General features: G+C 40.3%; 1 protein-coding gene across 3 annotated transcripts in view; it reads right to left on the bottom strand.

Annotated features, from left to right (window-relative positions):
* The window catches only part of LOC128700294 (protein PRRC2C-like), a 334,215-nt gene that overhangs the window by 154,919 nt on the left and 159,910 nt on the right, over positions 1-19,386 (bottom strand). The gene's annotated exons all lie outside the window — the stretch shown is intronic.

Genomic DNA, 19,386 nt, shown 5'->3' with positions numbered 1-19,386 from the left:
GCTCTTGCGAAGTTAGCAGTCTCACCGATGTTTACGCATCAGCAATTTCGCCCACTTTGAGCCCTCTTTTCGGCCAATTCCAATGTACCAGTCGACAAAAATCTCAACTATTTTGCTAGTACGTACAGTACTCCATTTTTTCTATCAAATGAATACAGGAAACCACCCATTTACACATTTCAAGTATCCAATAAAGTGGTCAGAAATTAGCAATTTTGCCAATTTCACACAAATTTCAAAAGATGCCAATTTCCAAATAGGGTCCAGGATAAACAAGACAGAATTCCTGGCACTAAAATAACATTTCCTCTCTTCATTAGTCACGTCCCCATGCCTCTGTTACATTTCTTTTGCTTTCCACTTTGAATTTTTATTCTCAAAAAAAAAAAAAATAGAAGATTTACTGTTATGCAGACTACCGCATTAGTGTAGAAATGGTATAAATAATATCAGCGCACTTGTTAAAGAATATCAGATTCACCAGTTAACGTGTACTGAACGTGTGGCATATTTTTTTACTTATGAACTTCGGCAAAAATTGAACATTTCTGCTACTTTGAGCTTAATCTCAAGGTACTTTTCATTGTGAAACCAAACAAAATCATCTCAATTTCCATAATATGTCTTCCATTCTATAAAATGAGACCAGGAAAACTAGAATACAGCCATAAATAGCATACAAAAATACACTGCAGTCTTTTAAACCAAAAACACGGTTGCAGTTTTTTTCTCATTATGCACTGTGTACTGCAGGAATTTTTTTATACTGCACACATTGACCACATAGACCCATTCTTTCATATGTGGGCCTACCAGCTTTCTCCCGCTAGATCTGAAGGCGCTAGAATTTATGTGTACTAGTACGGCACCAACCCTGGCGTGCAAGCCGTACTAGTACGGCACCAACCCTGAAAGGATTAAGTGAAACAAAGCTGAAGGGGGTTGGAGAATTTCAGTGGAGAGAAGTAAATGGGATAAGGTCAGGGTTTTCAAATAGAGTTAGAGCTAAAGAAGGAGAAGCAATAATGTTGAAGGATAAGCTATGGAAGGAAAAAGAGTATAAATGTATTAATTCAAGGATTATGTGGAGTAAAATAAAGGTTGGATGTGAAAAGTGGGTTATAGTAAGCATATATGCACCTGGAGAAGAGAGAAGTGTAGAGGAGAGAGAGAGGTTTTGGGAATTGTTGAGTGTGTGGTGAGTTTTGAACCAAGTGTGAGAGTACCTGCAGTTGGGGATTTCAATGCTAATGTGGGTAAAAATGTTGTGGAGGTAGTAGTAGGTAAATCTGAGGTGCCAGGGGTAAATGAAAATGGGGAGCCTTTAATTGAGCTGTGTGTAGAAAGAGGTTTGTTAAAAATACATATTTTGTGAAAAAGAGAATAAATAAACATACAAGGTATGATACAGCACGTAATAAAAGTAATTTGTAATATTATATATTGGTGGATAAAAGGTTGATGGGTAGGCTTCAGGATGTACATGTTTATAGAGGGGCAACTGATATATCAGATCATTATTTAGTAGCTACAGTTAGAGTAAGAGGTAGATGGGACGAAAGGAAAATGGCAACAAGTAAGAAAGAGGTGAAAGTGTATAAACTAAGGGAGGAAGAAGTTTGGGTGAGATATAAGCAACTATTGGCAGAAAGGTGGGCTAGTGCTAGTATGAGTGGTCGGGGGGTTGAAGAGGGTTGGAATAGTTTTAAAAATGCAGCATTAGAATATGGGGCAAAAGTCTGTGGCAATAGGAAGGTGGGTGCAGGAGGAAAGAGGAGTGATTGGTGGAATGAAGTAAAGGGTGTGATCAGAGAAAAAGGTAGCTTTTGAGAGGTTTTTACAAAGCAGAAGTGTTATAAGAAGAGCAGAGTATACTGAGAGTAAAAGAAAGGTGAAGAGAGTAGTGAGAGAGCATAAAAGGAGAGCAGATGATAGAGTGGGAGAGGCACTGTCAAGAAATTTTGATGAAATAAGAAAAATTTTTGGAGTAAGATAAACAGGTTAAGAAAGCCTAGGGAACGAATGGACTTATCAGTTAAAAACAGAGTAGGGACTTAGTAGATGGGGAGATGGAGGTATTGGGTAGATGGCGAGAATATTTTGAGGAACTTTCAGATGTCGACGAAGAAAGAGGGGCAGAAATTTCGTGCACTGGCCAAGGAGGTATACCATCTTCTAGGAGTGAAGAACAGCAGGATGCGAGTGTGGGGAAGGTGTGCGAGGCATTACGTAGAATAAAAGAGGGTAAAGCAGCCGGAACTGACAGGATGACAGAAATGTTAAAAGCAGGAGAAGGATATAGTGTTGGAGTGGTTGGTATAAATGCATGAAAGAAGGGAAGGTACCTAGGGATTGGCAGAGAGCATGTATGATTCCTTTATATAAAGGGAAGGAGCACAAGAGAGATTGTAAAAATTATTGAGAAATAAATTTACTCAGTATACCAGGAAAAGTGTACGAAAGGGTTACTATTAAAAGAATTAGAGGCAAGACAGAATGTAGGATTGCAGATGAGCAAGGTGGTTTCAGAGTGGGTAGCGGATGTGTAGATCAAGTGTTTACATTGAAGCATATATGTGAACAGTATTTAGATAAAGGTAGGGAAGTTTTCATTGCATTTATGGATTTAGAAAAGGCATATGATCGAGTGGATTGGGGAGCAATGTGGCAGATGTTGCAAGTACGTAATGGAATAGGTAGTCAGTTACTAAATGCTGTAAAGAGTTTTTATGAGGATAGTGAGCCTCAGGTTAGGGTGTGTAGAAGAGAGGCAGACTACTTCCTGGTAAAGGTGGGTCTGAGACAAGGATGTGTAATGTCACCATGGTTAATATATTTATAGATGGGGTTGTTGAGGTGGTTCGGACATGTAGAGAGAATGGAGCGAAACAGAATGACTTCAAGAGTGTATCAGTCTGTAGTGGAAGGAAGGCGGGGTAGGGGTCGGCCTAGGAAGGGTTGGAGGGAGGGGGTAAAGGAGGTTTTGTGTGCGAGGGGCTTGGACTTCCAGCAGGCATGCGTGAGCGTGTTTGATAGGAGTGAATGGAGACAAATGGTTTTTAATACTTGACGTGCTGTTGGAGTGTGAGCAAAGTAACATTTATGAAGGGATTCAGGGAAACCGGCAGGCCGGACTTGAGTCCTGGAGATGGGAAGTACAGTGCCTGCACTCTGAAGGATGGGTGTTAATGTTGCAGTTTAAAAACTGTAGTGTAAAGCACCCTTCTGGCAAGACAGTGATGGAGTGAATGATGGTGAAAGTTTTTCTTTTTCGGGCCACCCTGCCTTGGTGGGAATCGGCCGGTGTGATAATAAAAAAAAAAAAAAAAATAATGGGGTTGTAAAAGTAGTAAATGCTAGGGTGTTAGGGAGAGGGGTGGGATTAAATTATGAGGAATCAAATACAGTGGACCCCCGCATACCGTTGGCATCACATAACGATTAATCCGCATACCGCTTGCTTTAATCGCAAAAATTTTGCCTCGCATACCGCTTAAAAACCCGCTCACCGATGTTCGTCTGAGACACATCCAATGTGCGCCCTCAGCCAGCCTCACATGTGCCGCCGGTGGCATTGTTTACCAGCCAGCCTCCGCGGTAACATCCAAGCATACAATCGGAATATTTCGTATTATTACAGTGTTTTCGGTGCTTTTTCTGGAAAATAAGTGACCATGGGCCCCAAGAAAGCTTCTAGTGCCAACCCTACAGCAATAAGGGTGAGAATTCCAATAGAGATGAAGAAAGAGATCATTGATAAGTATGAAAGTGGAGTGCGTATCGCCGACCTGGCCAGGTTGTACAAGAAACCCCAATCAACCATCGCTACTATTGTGGGCACCAGAAAGGCAATCAAGGAAGCTGTTCTTGCCAAAGGTTTAACTGTGTTTTCGAAACAAAGATCGCAAGTGATGGAAGATGTTGAGAGACTCTTATTGGTGTGGATAAATGAAAAACAGCTAGCAGGAGATAGCGTCTCTCAAGCGATCATAAGCGAAAAGGCTAGGAAGTTGCATGAGGATTTAATTAAAAAAATGCCTGCAACTAGTGCTGATGTGAGTGAATTTAAGGCCAGCAAAGGTTGGTTTGAGAGATTTAATAAGCGTAGTGGCATACATAGTGTGATAAGGCATGGTGAGGCTGCCAGTTCGGACCACAAAGCGGCTGAAAAATATGTGCATGAATTCAAGGAGTACATAGAGGCTGAAGGACTGAAACCTGAACAAGTGTTTAATTGTGATGAAACAGGCCTGTTTTGGAAGAAAATGCCAAGCAGGACCTACATTACTCAGGAGGAAAAGGCACTCCCAGGACATAAGCCTATGAAAGACAGGCTTACTTTGTTGATGTGTTCCAATGCTACTGGTGATTGCAAAGTTAAGCCTTTATTAGTGTATCACTCTGAAACTCCCAGACCGTTCAGGCAAAAGAATGTCCTCAAGGAGAATTTGTGTGTGCTGTGGAGGGCAAACAGTAAGGCATGGGTCACTAGGGACTTTTTCTATGACTGGTTACACCATGCATTTGCCCCCAATGTGAAAGATTACCTAACTGAAAAGAAATTAGAACTTAAGTGCCTCCTGGTGTTAGACAATGCCCCTGGTCATCCTACAGACGTGGCAGAGCGACTTTATGGGGACATGAAATTCATTAACATCAAGTTTTTGCCTCCTAATACCACTCCTCTCCTGCAGCCCATGGACCAGCAGGTTATTGCAAACTTCAAAAAACTGTACACAAAAGCTCTGTTTGAAAGGTGCTTTGTAGTGACCTCAGAAACTCAACTGACTCAAGAGAGTTTTGGAGAGAGCACTTTAATATCCTCAATTGTGTAAACCTTATAGGCAAGGCTTGGGAGGGAGTGACTAAGAAGACCTTGAACTCTGCTTGGAAGAAACTGTGGCCAGAATGTGTAGACAAAAGGGATTTTGAAGGGTTTGAGGCTAACCCTGAGAGGATTATGCCAGTTGAGGAATCCATTGTGGCATTGGGAAAGTCCTTGGGGTTGGAGGTTAGTGGGGAGGATGTGGAAGAGTTGGTGGAGGAGGACAATGAAGAACTAACCACTGATGAGCTGATAGATCAACTTCAACAGCAAGAGGCCAGACCTGAGGAAACTGGTTCAGAGGAGGGGAGAGAGAAATTGAAGAAGTTGCCTACTACAAAGATTAAGGAAATCTGTGCAAAGTGGCTTGAAGTGCAAACCTTCATGGATGAAAATCACCCTCACACAGCTATTGCAAGCCGTGTTGGCAACCTGTACACTGACAATGTTGTGAAACACTTTAGGGAAGTCATAAAGGAACGAGAGGTACAGGCCACTATGGACAGATATGTTGTGCGAAAGAAGTCCAGTGACTCTGAAGCTGGTCCTAGTGGCATTAAAAGAAGAAGGGAAGTAACCCCAGAAAAGGACTCGACACCTCAAGTCTTAATGGAAGGGGATTCCCCTTCTAAACACTAACACTCTCTCTCCCCTCCTCCCATCCTATCAATCATCACCAGATCTTCAATAAAAGTAAGTGTCATGTAAGTGTGCATGCCTTTTTCAGTTTGTGTGTATTAAAATTAACATTTCATGTGGTAAAAAAATTTTTTTTCATACTTTTGGGTGTCTTGCACGGATTAATTTGATTTCCATTATTTCTTATGGGGAAAATTCATTCGCATACCGATTATTTCGCATACCAATGACCCCTCTTGCACGGATTAAAATCGGTATGCGGGGGTCCACTGTATAAAATAGGAACTGACACAGTTACTTTTTGCTGATGATACTGTGCTTATGGGAGATTCTAAAGAAAAGTTGCAAAGGTTAGCAGACGAGTTTGGGTGTGTGTGTAAAGGTAGAAAGTTGAAAGTGAACATAGAAAAGAGTAGTAAGGTGATGAGGGTATCAAATGATTTAGATAAAGAAAAATTGAATATCAAATTGGAGAGGAGTAGTATGGAAGAAGTGAATGTTTTCAGATATTTGGGAGTTGACATGTCAGCCGATGGATGTATGAAGGATGAGGTTAACCCTTTGAGGGTCGACAGGCCCTCTCCAAAACTCGTTCTCAGGGTCGGCCAAATTTAAAAAAAAAAAAAAATTATTTTCTCTTATGAAAAGATAGAGAATCTTTTCCCGATCATAAAGACACCAAAAGTTTGAAATTTGATAGAAAACTTACGGAATTATGCTCTCGCAAAGTTAGCGGTCTCGGCGATGTTTACGCATCGGCGATTTTGCCCACTTTGAGCCCCATTTTCGGCCAATTTCACTGTACTAGTCGACAAAAAACATGAATATTTCGCTAGAACTCCATTTTTTCTATCGAATGGGTGCAAGAAACCACTCATTTATGAAATTCAACTAAAGAATTGATGAAAGAAAAAAGGCAAGTGGTGCATTGAGGTATACAGTGGACCCTCGGCTAATGCCTGCATCGGCTAACGCCAAATTCGGCAAACCCCTCTCTCTGGTGTAAAAAAAATTGGCTCGGCTAATACCAAAAAACTCGGTTAATTGCTTTCGTCCAAACGTGTCGGCACAGCGCCATGAGCGGGCCCAGCCACTCACTCCGTGTACCATTGTTTACAAAGCTAATGAGGACGATTCTGCGCGTATGTGCAATATACAGTGAACCCTCAACCAGCGATATTAATCCGTTCCTGAGAGCTTATCGTTAATCAAAATAATCGTTAGTCAAGTTAATTTTCCCCATAAGAAACAATGGAAATCAAATTAATCCGTGCAAGACACCCCAAAGTATTGAAAAAAAAAAATTTTACCACATGAAATATTAATTTTAATACACACAAACTGAAGAAGACATGCACAGTTACATGACACTTACCTTTATTGAAGATCTGGTGATGATTGATGGGATGGGAGGAGGGGAGACCGTTGATCTTGTTAGTGTTTAGAAGGGGAATCCCCTTCCATTAGCACTTGAGGTAGCAAGTCTTTTTCTTGGGTTACTTCCCTTGTTCTTTTAATGCCACTAGGACCAGCTTCAGAGTCACTGGACTTCTGTCGCACAACATATCTGTCCATAGAGGCCTGTACCTCTCGTTCCTTTATCCTAAAGTGTTTCACAACATTGTCAGTGTAATAGTCACCAGCATGGCTTGCAATAGCTGTGTGAGGGTGATTTTCATCAAAAAAGGTTTGCACTTTAAGCCACATTGCACACATTTCCTTAATCTTTGAAGTAGGCAACTTCAATTTATCTCTCCCCTCCTCCAAAGCAGTTTCCTCAGGTGTGGCCTCTTACTGTTGAAGATGCTCTAGCAGCTCATCAGTGGTTAGTTCGTCATTGTCCTCCTCCACCAACTCTTCCACATCCTCCCCACTAACCTCACCAATATGAGCACTAGTTCCAGGCATTTTTTCCTGTTCACCTGGGTGTTAGTCAACTGTTGTGGGTCGCATCCTGGGGGACAAGATTAAGGACCCCCAATGGAAATAAGTTAGACAGTCCTCGATGATGCACTGACTTTCTTGGGTTATCCTGGGTGGCTAACCCTCCGGGGTTAATCGTTTCTCGGTAATTGTTTCACGTTAAGCCACACCAACAACACTCTCTCCACATCTTCGAGTAATACAGCTGATGGTGGTGCAGCAACAACAACAGCTGACTGTGGTGCAGCAGCAGCTGCACCTTTGGCAAGAACAGCTTCCTTGATTGCCGTCTTCTTACCCACAATAGTAGCGATGGTTGATTGGGGTTTATTATACAACCTGACCAGCTCAGAGACACGCACTCCACTTTCATACTTAGCAATGATCTCTTTCTTCGTCTCCATAGTAATTCTCACCCTTTTTGCTGTAGGGTTGGCACTAGAAGCTTTCTTGGGGCCCATGGTGACTTATTTTGCAGGTGCAATCACTACAAAGGCTGTGATAATATGAAATGTTCCAGTTGTTGTATGTTTGGAAGCGACCGCAGTGGCTGGCTGGCTGGCTTGTAAACACTGGCACCAAGGGACAAGTGAGGCATGCTCAGGCCAAAGTGGACGCGTATGGTACGGACCAAATAGTGATGGTCGGGTTTTTAAGCACTAGTTGGGCAAAATTTTTGCGTTAAAATGTATCGCTAGTCAGATTTATCGTTAATCTATGCCATCGCTGGTTGAGGGTCCACTGTATTTTCTATTATTCCATTTTTTTGGTGCTTGTAACTGCTAAATAAGCCACCATGGTCCCCATGGTGACTTATTATGTGTGAGAAACACAATTTAAGAAAAAGTTTGTAGAAAAATACTAAAGTTTTGGTGATAAATGGTGGTAGTGATTGTGATGGTGGTAGAGGGTGGTAGTGGTAGAGGGTGGTAGTGGTAGAGGGTGGTAGTGGTAGAGGGTGGTAGTGGTAGAGGGTGGTAGTGGTAGAGGGTGGTAGTGGTTGTGATGGCGGTATGGTATGGTAAGGCATGGTGAGGCTGCCAGTTCTGACAAAAAAGTGGCTGAAAAATACATGCAGGACTTTAAGGGGTACATAGAGGCTGAAAAATTAAAACCCCAACAAGTGTTCAATTGTGACAAAACAAGCCTGTTTAGGAAGAAAATGCCAAACAGGACCTATATTACTCAGGAGGAAAAGGCACTCCCAGGACACAAACCAGAAAAGGACTTGTTGCCTGAAGTCATGCAAGGGAATTCCCCTTCCAAACAATAGAACACCTGCATCCTCTGCCCTCCTCCCGTTTCATCACTTATCAACAAGTCCACAATAAAGGTAAGTGTGATGTTATTATTGTTTTACTCTTCATGTATCAGTTTTCTGTGCAGGGAAATGTATATTTCATTTAAAAAAATTATTTTGTTTAATACTTTTGGGTGTCTGGAACGGATTAATTGGATTTTCATTATTTCTTATGGGGAAAATTAATTCGGTTATAGGCTAGCTCTCTGGAATGGATTAAAGGCATTAGCCGAGGGTACACTGCATGTGGAGACAAAAAACACTTTCTATGGAGGCAAAGAAGGGAATGTATGAAAGTATAGTGGTACCAACACTCTTATATGGGTGTGAAGCTTGGGATGTAAATGCTGCAGCAAGGCGGTGGTTGGAGGTGGTGATGTCCTGTCGAAAGGCAATGTGTGGTGTATGTACAGTGGACCCCCGCATAACGATCACCTCCGAATGCGACCAATTATGTAAGTGTATTTATGTAAGTGCGTTTGTACGTGTATGTTTGGGGGTCTGAAATGGACTAATCTACTTCACAATATTCCTTATGGGAACAAATTCGGTCAGTACTGGCACCTGAACATACTTCTGGAGTGAAAAAATATCGTTAACCGGGGGTCCACTGTATTATGCAGAAAATTCGGAGTGTGGAAACTAGGAGGTGTGGAGTTAATAAAAGTATTAGTCAGAGGGATGAAGAGGGGTTGTTGAGGTGGTTTGGTCATTTAGAGAGAATGGATCAAAGTAGAATGACATGGAGAGCGTATAAATCTGTAGAGGAAGGAAGGCGGGGTAGGGGTCGTCCTCAAAAAGGTGGGAGGGAGGGGGTAAAAGTGGTTTTGTGGGCGAGCGGCTTGGACTTCCAGCAAGCATGAGTGTGTTTGATAGGAGTGAATGGAGACGAATGGCATTTGGGACCTGACGAGCTGTTGGAGTGTGAGCAGGGTAATATTTAGTGAAGGGATTCAGGGAAACTGGTTATTTTTATATAGCCGGACTCGAGTACTGGAAATGGGAAGTACCAACCTGCCTTGGTGGGAGACGGCCAACTTATGAAAAAAAAAAAAAAACTGACAACTCATTTAACGTTTTTATTCCACTCCTATAAATAAAAAATTTCTGAAGGGTTGAAATTTATAAACTAATTCCTGAAGAAACAGGCATGTCAGCAAATACTCAAGACACCTACCTTAGTACAAGGCTTTAGGCCTTGGGACCTCACTCACTCCAGTGATACACTGGATATGAGAAATACAGTACAGTAAATATTTGGGATGGGACAATAAAAGTTTTACCAATACAAACACTGATATTATTCTGAATACACTCACCAAAACCAATACTTTGGCACACCCCTAGTATAAATAGGCCAAGGCACATTTGAGGTAAGCATGTCCAGGTCAAGCATAAGTCTAAAATGGATCACAGTGACAACAGCCTGACCTGACTACCTAGCTCACTTGACTTCCTTTCCCTACATACATACATTCTTGCTTTTTCCAACACATCAGCTGTCTCCCAATGAGGCAGGGTGACCCAAAAAAGAAACACTTTCACCATCATTCACACACTGTGTTTGAAAAGGCACTGAGATACAACCATCTAGATGTCAGTCCAACAGCCAATATTCCAAACCCCTCCTTTAAAGTGTAGGCCCTGTACTTCCCACCTCCAGGACTCAAGTCCAGCTAATTGGTTTGCCTGAACCTTCACAAAATATTACCCAGCTCACACTTCAAAAGATCGTCAGACCCCAAAAACCATTCATCTCCATTCACTCCTATCTAACATGCTCACACATGCCTACTGCATATCCAAGCTCCATGCACACAAAACCTCTTTCACTTCCCTCTCTCCATCCTTTCCTAGGATGACCCCTATCCCTCCTCCCCTCCTCTACAGATTTATATGCCCTCCAAGCCATCCTATATTGCTCCATCCTATCTAAATGACCAAACAACCTCAACAACCCCTCTTCATCCCTCTGTACAATACTTTTATTAACTCCACACCTTCTAATTTCCACATTACAAATTCCCTGCATAATATTTATACCACACACTGCCCTTAGACACTACATCTCCACTGCCTCCAGCCTCCTCCTTGGTGCAGCATTTACAACTCACGCTTCACACCCATATAAAAATGTTGGTACCAGTATACTTTCATGCATTCCCTTCCTTGCCTCCAAGGATAATTTTTTTTTCCAGATATCTCATTGCACCACTCACCTTTTTTACTTCATCAATTCAATGGTTAACATCATCCTTCATAAACCCATCCACCAACAAGTCTACTCCCAAATATCTGAAAACATTCATTTCTTCCACACTCCTTCCCTCCAATTTTTCTTTACTTAATTCCTTTGATACCCTCATCACCTTACTTTTATTGATCTTCACTTTTATTTTTTTCTGTACTGATTTGAAAATGTTATCAGTAAGGTAAAATTGTTTTCCATGTTTTGCATATTACTTCATTCCAATCCCTCTATTGTCATACATGTTGCACATGACAGGTATACTAGTATGTGTATGTTGCACTGCAGCTCATTCAGCTGTTCATAATTGTGGAACTGCTATGTATTTGATGTGACAAGATAAAAACCACATTCCTCTGGTCATATCAGCCAGCTGCAAGTACAGAGGCCACAGCCATGTAAAGGTGGTATATTTATTTTATTTTATTATCACACTGGCCGATTCCCACCAAGGCAGGGTGGCCCGAAAAAGAAAAACTTTCACCATCATTCACTCCATCACTGTCTTGCCAGAAGGGTGCTTTACACTACAGTTTTTAAACTGCAACATTAACACCCCTCCTTCAGAGTGCAGGCACTGTACTTCCCATCTCCAGGACTCAAGTCCGGCCTGCCGGTTTCCCTGAATCCCTTCATAAATGTTACTTTGCTCACACTCCAACAGCACGTCAAGTATTAAAAACCATTTGTCTCCGTTCACTCCTATCAAACACGCTCACGCATGCCTGCTGGAAGTCCAAGCCCCTCGCACACAAAACCTCCTTTACCCCCTCCCTCCAACCCTTCCTAGGCCGACCCCTACCCCGCCTTCCTTCCACTACAGACTGATACACTCTTGAAGTTATTCTGTTTCGCTCCATTCTCTCTACATGTCCGAACCACCTCAAAGGTGGTATACAACCCTAGAATTGTCTGATGCTGGTTGGAGCTGTGGCAATCAGCACCTTCGGGGGAAGGGGTGGGCGGATCGTTCGGTTGCCTCATTTGTGGAATTATTCTGTTCAACCGCTCTCTTAGTCCAACAGCAGGTTCACACCATATTGGCTACCTATCTTTGTTTCTTATGAAACCACTTCTGCTGTTAATAGTTAAAAGTAATCACTGCATATTATACCACATTTTTATATTCATAAATGTATAACTGACCTGTGTTAGACTTCTTGTACACAACATATACAGTAAACTTGGATAAAACAAACTGCAATAAAGAGGATATTGGCTAAAATGGACAAAACAAATTCTAGTCAGACAAAAATTCAACATGTCTGTACATGGGCTCTGCAGTAAAATTTTCAACAAGTGAATGTGAACCAAGTTTTCTAATATTACACAGCTGTCCTGTCTGGTCGTACCATCAATAAAGTCTAGTAAGTTCATCCGGAAAAGGCTCTGTCCAGGACTCATGCTTGCATCCGTGGTTTATACAGAGGTGGGAGGTGGTGAGGGTTATGGCTGGTAGGTTACTAACAGGGCTAGCTTCACACAATTACATTCTTATGGCTTCAATAGTCATTTACCAATACTAGCTGCATTTATAAAATTACTAAATGTGTTGGTGATTAATAATAAAGTGTAAAACTTTATTAACCCTTTGAGGGTTGACAGGCCCTCTCCGAGACTTGTTCTCAGGGTCGGCCAAATTTAAAAAAAAAAAAAAATCTTTTGAAAAGATAATCTTTTCCCGATCATAATAACACCAAAAGTATGAAATTTGATAGAAAACTTATGGAATTATGCTCTCATGAAGTTAGTGGTCTCGGCGATGTTTACGCATCAGCGATTTTGACCACTTTGAGCCCTATTTTCGGCCAATTCCACTATACTGGTCAACAAAAAACATGAATATTTCACTAGAACTTCATTTTTTCTATCAAATGAGTGCAAGAAACCACCCATTTATCAATTTCAACTGTCCAGTACAGTGGTCAAAATATAGCAATTTTGCCAATTTCACACAAATTTCAAAAGGTGCCTATTTCCGAATAGGGTCCAGAATAAACAAGAAAGACATTCCTGGCACTAAAATGACATTTCGTCTGTTCATTAGTCACGTCTCAAGGCCCCTCTTACATTCTTTTGCTTTCCACTTTGAATTTTTATTCTTACAATAAATAGAAGATTTACTGTTATGCAGACTACTGCATTAGTGTAAAAAATGGTATAAATAATATTGGCGCACTTGCGAAAGAATATTAGACTCGCCAGTTGACGTGTATTGGACGCTTGGCATTATTTGTTTACTTCTGAACTTTGGTAAAAATCGAACGTTTCTGCTACTTTGAGCTCAATTTCAAGGTACTTTTCATTGTAAAACCAGTCAAAATCATCTCACTTTCTGTAATATGTATCCCATTCTATAAAATGAGACCAAGAAAACTAGAATACAACAATAAATACCATACGAAAGTACAGTACAAAGTCGCCGTTTTATTCCAAAAAAACGGTCAAAATTTTTCTTCTTCTCATTATGCAATGTGTGCTGCAGGATTTTTTTTATACTGTGCACACTGACCACATAGACCCATTCTTTCATATGCAGGCCTACCAGCTTTCTCCCACTAGATTTGAGGGCGCTAGAATTTAGGCGTACTAGTACATCAAAAACCCTGGGTCGTAAGCCGTACTAGTACAGCCGAAACCCTCAAAGGGTTAAAAGAGAAAACTGAACAGTGTTTGTGACAGTGAAAACAAAGGCCACAGGTAGAGGCCACAAGCAGCCATTTTGATCAATAAGGGCCACAACTATATCTACACTTCTGCAGCAACAAGGACAAGGAGTTAGGAAAGCAAAGCAAGATAAAACACTTTCTTGTAAATTTTTCCCCTATTTGAAAAGAGGAAGTGTGCAACAAATACTGTATGATGGAGCGCTGTTGGTTTTTAGGGTTTTGTGCTCATATTTCCAACTTACTATGTAAGAAATATGCAGTTTCCAATTAACCCTTTCAGTGTCAAGACCCCTGATCTCTATGTTGAAAGAAAAAAAAAAAACTTATGAAATAACAATCTTTTCCCGATGGTAATGACACCAAAAGTATGAAATTTGATGGGAAAACTTATGGAATTACACTCTCACAAAGTTAGCGATCTCAACGATATTTACGCATTAGCGATTTCGCCCACTTTGAGCCCTATTTTCAGTCAATTCCATTGTTCGGGTCAACTAAAATCATAGCTATTTTGCTAGAACTTCATTTGTCCTATCGAGTACAAGAAATTGCCCATTTATCAATTTCAATTACCCAATAAAAGTGACAATTTGACCAATTTCACACAAATTTCAGGAGTTGCCAATTTCAAAATAGGGTCCAGAATGAACAAGGCAGACATTCTTGGCAATAAAATAACATTTTCTGTTCATTAGTCATGTCTCCAGGTCCCTCTTATATTACTCTTTCTTTCCGTTTTGAATTTTTCTCACAAAAAAAAAAAATCACTGTTGCGCAGACTACTGTATTATAATAATTGTATAAATAATGTCAACCCATTCGTGACTGTGTATTAGACTGGCCAGTTGGACACACATTGGACAGTGACGTCATTTGTTTACTCTTGAACATCGGCAAAAATCAAACATTTCCGCTACTCTGAGCCCAATTTCAAGGTACTTTTAATTGTGAAACCATTTCTGTAATATATCTTCCATTCTATCAAGTGAGACCAAGAAAATGAGAATACAACCATAAATACCACATGGAAATACTACACCGCAAAGTCACTGTTTTAACCAAAAACATGGTCTTTATAATTTTCTCATTATGCACTGAGTGATACAGGATTTTTTATACTGCGCACACTGACCGTGCAGATCCATTCTTTTATATGTAGGCCTACCAGCTTTCTTCCACCACCTTTGAAGGAGCTAAAATTTTGGCATAGTATTACTAGACTGGCACTGGGCTCTCAAGCCATAATATTATGGGACTGACACTGAAAGGGTTAATAAACTCGACTGAATTTAAAAAAAAAAATAAAGGCACCAATTGGCTAAACCTCTTCAAATAATGATATCCAGATGTTGCACATGTAACTCGTTAACCTTTTATTCTATACCTATAATGCTACGAAAGATGTACACACTTAACCCTTTGACTGTTTCGGTCGTATATATATGTCTTACGAGCCACTGTTTTTGACATACATATACTCAAATTCTAGCAGCTTCAAATCAAGCAGGAGAAAGCTGGTAGGCCCACATGTGAGAGAATGGGTCTGTGTGGTCAGTGTACACCATATAAAAAAAATCCTCCACCACCTAGTGCATAATGAGAAAAAAAAACTACGACCTTATTTTTTTAATTAAAATGCCAACTTCGTGGTCCACTTTCGTATAGTATTTATGGATGTAGTCTCGTTTTCTTGGTCTCGCTTGATAGAATGGAAAACATAGAAATAGAGGTGATTTTGATTGCTTTTACTATGAAAAGAACCTTGAAATGGAGCTCAAAGTAGGGGAAATATTTGATTTTTGCCAATGTTCAAAAGTAAACAAATGATGTCATTTTCCAATAATGTCCAACTAGCCATTCTAATATGCAGTCATGAATGGGTTGACATCATTTATACAATTATTACAATATTGCAGTAGTGTGCATAACAGTAAATCTTCTATTCAAAATAGAAAGCAAGAGTAATATCAGAGGGGCCTGGAGATGTGACTGATGAACAAAGAAAATGTTATATTAGAGCCAGGAATGTCTGCATTGAAAATGGCGTATTTTTTAATTTGTAAGAAATTGGCCAAATTGCAAATTTCTGACCACGTTATTGGATAGTTGAAATCAGTAAATGGGCAGTTCTTGTACTCAATCGATAGAAAAAATGAAGTTCTAAAGAAACAGCTATGAGTTTGGTCGACTGGAACAATGGAATTAGCCGAAAATAGGGCTCAAAGTAGGCGAAATCGCTGATTCATAAATATCACTGAGGTCGCTAACTTAGCGAGAGTAATTCCCTAAGTTTTCCATCAAATTTTGTTCTTTTGGTGTTATTACCATCGGGAAAAGATTCTCTATCATTTCTTAAAAAAAAATTATTTTTTTTTTTCCAAAAAACTTTCAACACCAGGAGACACCTCAGGATCTGGGGTTGCGACAGTCAAGGGGTTAAACCAAGTCAACAACTGGCTTCCCCCAGTCCTTAGCAATAAAGGTCTAACAAATGCAACCCTATTTTCCCCCACATGTTTTAAGTCCATAACTACCAGAAATCACTGGTGGCACAGTTTTCAGGAACATAACCAACATGAACTATGAATGTCCACTGCACTTCAAAATCCTGTACAGTAGGGCCCCATTTGTACAGCAGGTTAGGTTCCAGGCTACTGCCAGAAAGAAGAACACTATTTTTATCACTCATAACTGCATAAAAATGCCAGATAAGAAGTTTACACTAACATATATTAAGTTAGCAATAGAACCAAGCATGAAAAACATTAAAAAGTAAACTATACACACACACACTACACCCATTACTTACCTTAAAATATTTGTAGCACTAATGGGTGAGAGGCGAGTTTTATTTGTAGGAAGTCAGGTTTGGGAAGTTTGGTAGCCAGCCACCCCACCCCACTCACATGTAATATACTCTGACATTTAATTAAAGCACCCTAGAGCGATAAAATACATATACAGTTTACCTGGAGTTTACCTGGAGAGAGTTCCGGGGGTCAACGCCCCCGCGGCCCGGTCTGTGACCAGGCCTCCTTAGGTCAGTGTCCCAGGATGCGACCCACACCAGTCGACTAACACCCAGGTACCCATTTTACTGATGGGGAACATAAACAACAGGTGGGAATCGAACCCAGGCCCTCACCGTGTGAAGCGAGAGCGTTAACCACCAGGTCACCAGAGCCCTTAAAATATTTGTAGTCTTAATGCAGGGTGAGAGGTGAGTTATTTGTAGGAAGTCAGATGGTAGCCAGCTAGGGCAGGGCTCCTTGCCCCACCCCACCCACACGTAATGTAAATAAACGAAGTGAACGCGTCTGGTTTTTGTCACTTTACATTGTGTAAAAGTTGTCTCCACGTTGGTACAGTAGAAAAAACTCCCATTCTCCTATAACACCATTTTTAGAAAAAATGACGCTCTGGGTGAAGGCATACTAGCACACCTCGTATTTATGTTAATTTATTCTACTGTGAGGTGTATTTATCATGTTTATGTGATGCGTAGTGTGTTTATTACATAGTTTTGAAAAAATATCATAGATGGATTAATGGAAATGTCTACATTAACGTAATACAGTGGAACCTCAAATTTCGAACGTATCGCTTATCGAACTCTTCGAAAACCGACCGCTTTTTTCGAACCAACTTTGTCCCCATCATCGAACTCACCCCTATTTTTGAACCGTCGGGTACCGGACCTGTCCGCCAGCCCGCTCTGTCCGCGTCCCCAAGCAGGCGCCATAAGCCACTCTGATTTTGTTGATGCTCGAGTAAACACTAACCTGCGGTCTCATTCAAACATTTAACGATTAATTCATTGTGTTTAGTGCTTGTGGGACTGTGAAATAAGCTACCATGGGCCCAAAGAAACTTGCTAGTGGTACCCCTGTCGTAAAATGAGAAACACCATAGATGTGAAGAAGGAAATAATACAGAAGTATGAGAGTGGTGTGAAACTTGTTGAGCTTGCCAGGATGTGTGGGAAAAACAAGTCGACCATCGCTTCTATCCTGGCAAAGAAAGAACAAATCAAGGAAGCTGATGTTGTGAAAGGTGTTAATATGCTAACCAAAAAAAGACCACAGACAAACGATCAGGTTGAGAAGTTGTTGCTGGTGTGGATCAAGAACAAAGAGATGGCAGGTGATAGCATTTCAGAGATGATCATTTGTGAAAAGACAAGGAAGTTGCATGCCGATTCAAAGATTAAGGAGATTTGCGCCAAGTGGAATGATGTCCAAATGTTTGTGAAGAAGTACCACCCTGAGGAAGCTGAAACAAGCCATCTTAGCAACAAGTTCAGTGACAGAACCATGTCCCATTTTAGGGAAATCTTAAAGAAGTGCCAGAAATAGAGGACTGTGGACAGTTATTTTATATGACAGGGGTCCAGTGACTCAAGCTGGTCCTAGTGGCATTAACCCCTTCACTGTCGAAACCCCAAATCCTGAGGTGCCTTTTGGTGTTGAATAAAAAAATTATTATGAAATGCTTGAGAATCTTTTCCCGATAGTAATGACACCAAAAGAACGAAATTTGATGGAAAACTTTTGGAATTACGCTCTCGCGAAGTTAGCGAACTCAGCAATATTTACAAATCGGCAATTTTGCCCACTTTGAGCCCTATTTTTTGCTAATCCCATTGTTCCACTCGACCAAACTCTTAGCTATTTCTTTAGAACTACATTTGTTCTATCAACTGAGTACAAGAAACTTCCCATTTACCAATTTCAACTACCCAATAACATGGTCAGAAATTTGCAATTTGGCCAATCTCACAAATTAAAAAATATGCCAATTTCAAAATAGGGTCCAGAATGAACGATGCAGACATTACTGACTCTAAAATAACATTTTCTTTGTTCATCAGTCATGTTTCCAGGCCCCTCTCATATTACTCTTGCTTTCTATTTTGAATTTTTATTCAAACAAAAAATAGAAGATTTACTGTTATGCAGACAACTGCAATATTGTGATAATTGTATAAATAATGTCAATCCTTTCATGACTGCATATTACAATGGCTACTTGGACATTTATTGGTCAATGACATCATTTGTTTACTTTTGAACATCGGCAAAGATCAAATAATTACCCTACATTGAGCTCCTTTTTAAAGGTTCTTTTCATAGTAAAACCAATCAATTCTATCAAATGAGACCAAGAAAACAAAAATACAACTATAAATGCTATACGAAAATACACCACAAAGTCGGCGTTTTAATCAAAAAAAAAACGGTCCAAGTTTTTTTCTCGTTATGCACTGCGTGCTGCAGAATTTTTTTTTATATGGTGCACACTGACCACACAGACCCATTCTCTCATATGTGGGCCTGCCAGCTTTCTCCTGCTTGATATGAAGCCACTAGAATTTTTGAGTATATATACGTCAAACACGGTGGCTCGTAAGACATACATATACAACTGAAACAGTCAAAGGGTTAAAAGACACAGAAGGGAAGTAACCTCAGAGAGAGCTTTGATACCTAAAGTCCTTATGGAGGGGGAGTAGTCTTCAAAACACTAACCCCATCTCCCTCTCTCCTCCTCCCTACCTTCCAGATGCCATCACCAATCTTCAATAAAGGTAAGTAAAAATGTTATTTTATATGTTCATTTAAATTTATTAATACATAATTGTACACTATATTTGTTGGGTGTATGTAAAACTATAATTAATCTCTACAAAATGTATTTTTTTGTGAATATTTTTGGGATTCTGGAACGAATTAATTGTATTTCAATTATTTCTTACGGAAAATATTGCTTCGCTTTTCAAACT

This window comes from Cherax quadricarinatus, chromosome 71, assembly GCF_038502225.1.
Source record: "Cherax quadricarinatus isolate ZL_2023a chromosome 71, ASM3850222v1, whole genome shotgun sequence".
In the NCBI taxonomy this organism is placed as follows: Eukaryota; Metazoa; Arthropoda; class Malacostraca; order Decapoda; family Parastacidae; genus Cherax; species Cherax quadricarinatus.
Note: the sequence above shows the minus strand (reverse complement) of the source record. Positions and strands in the feature narration are given on the sequence as shown.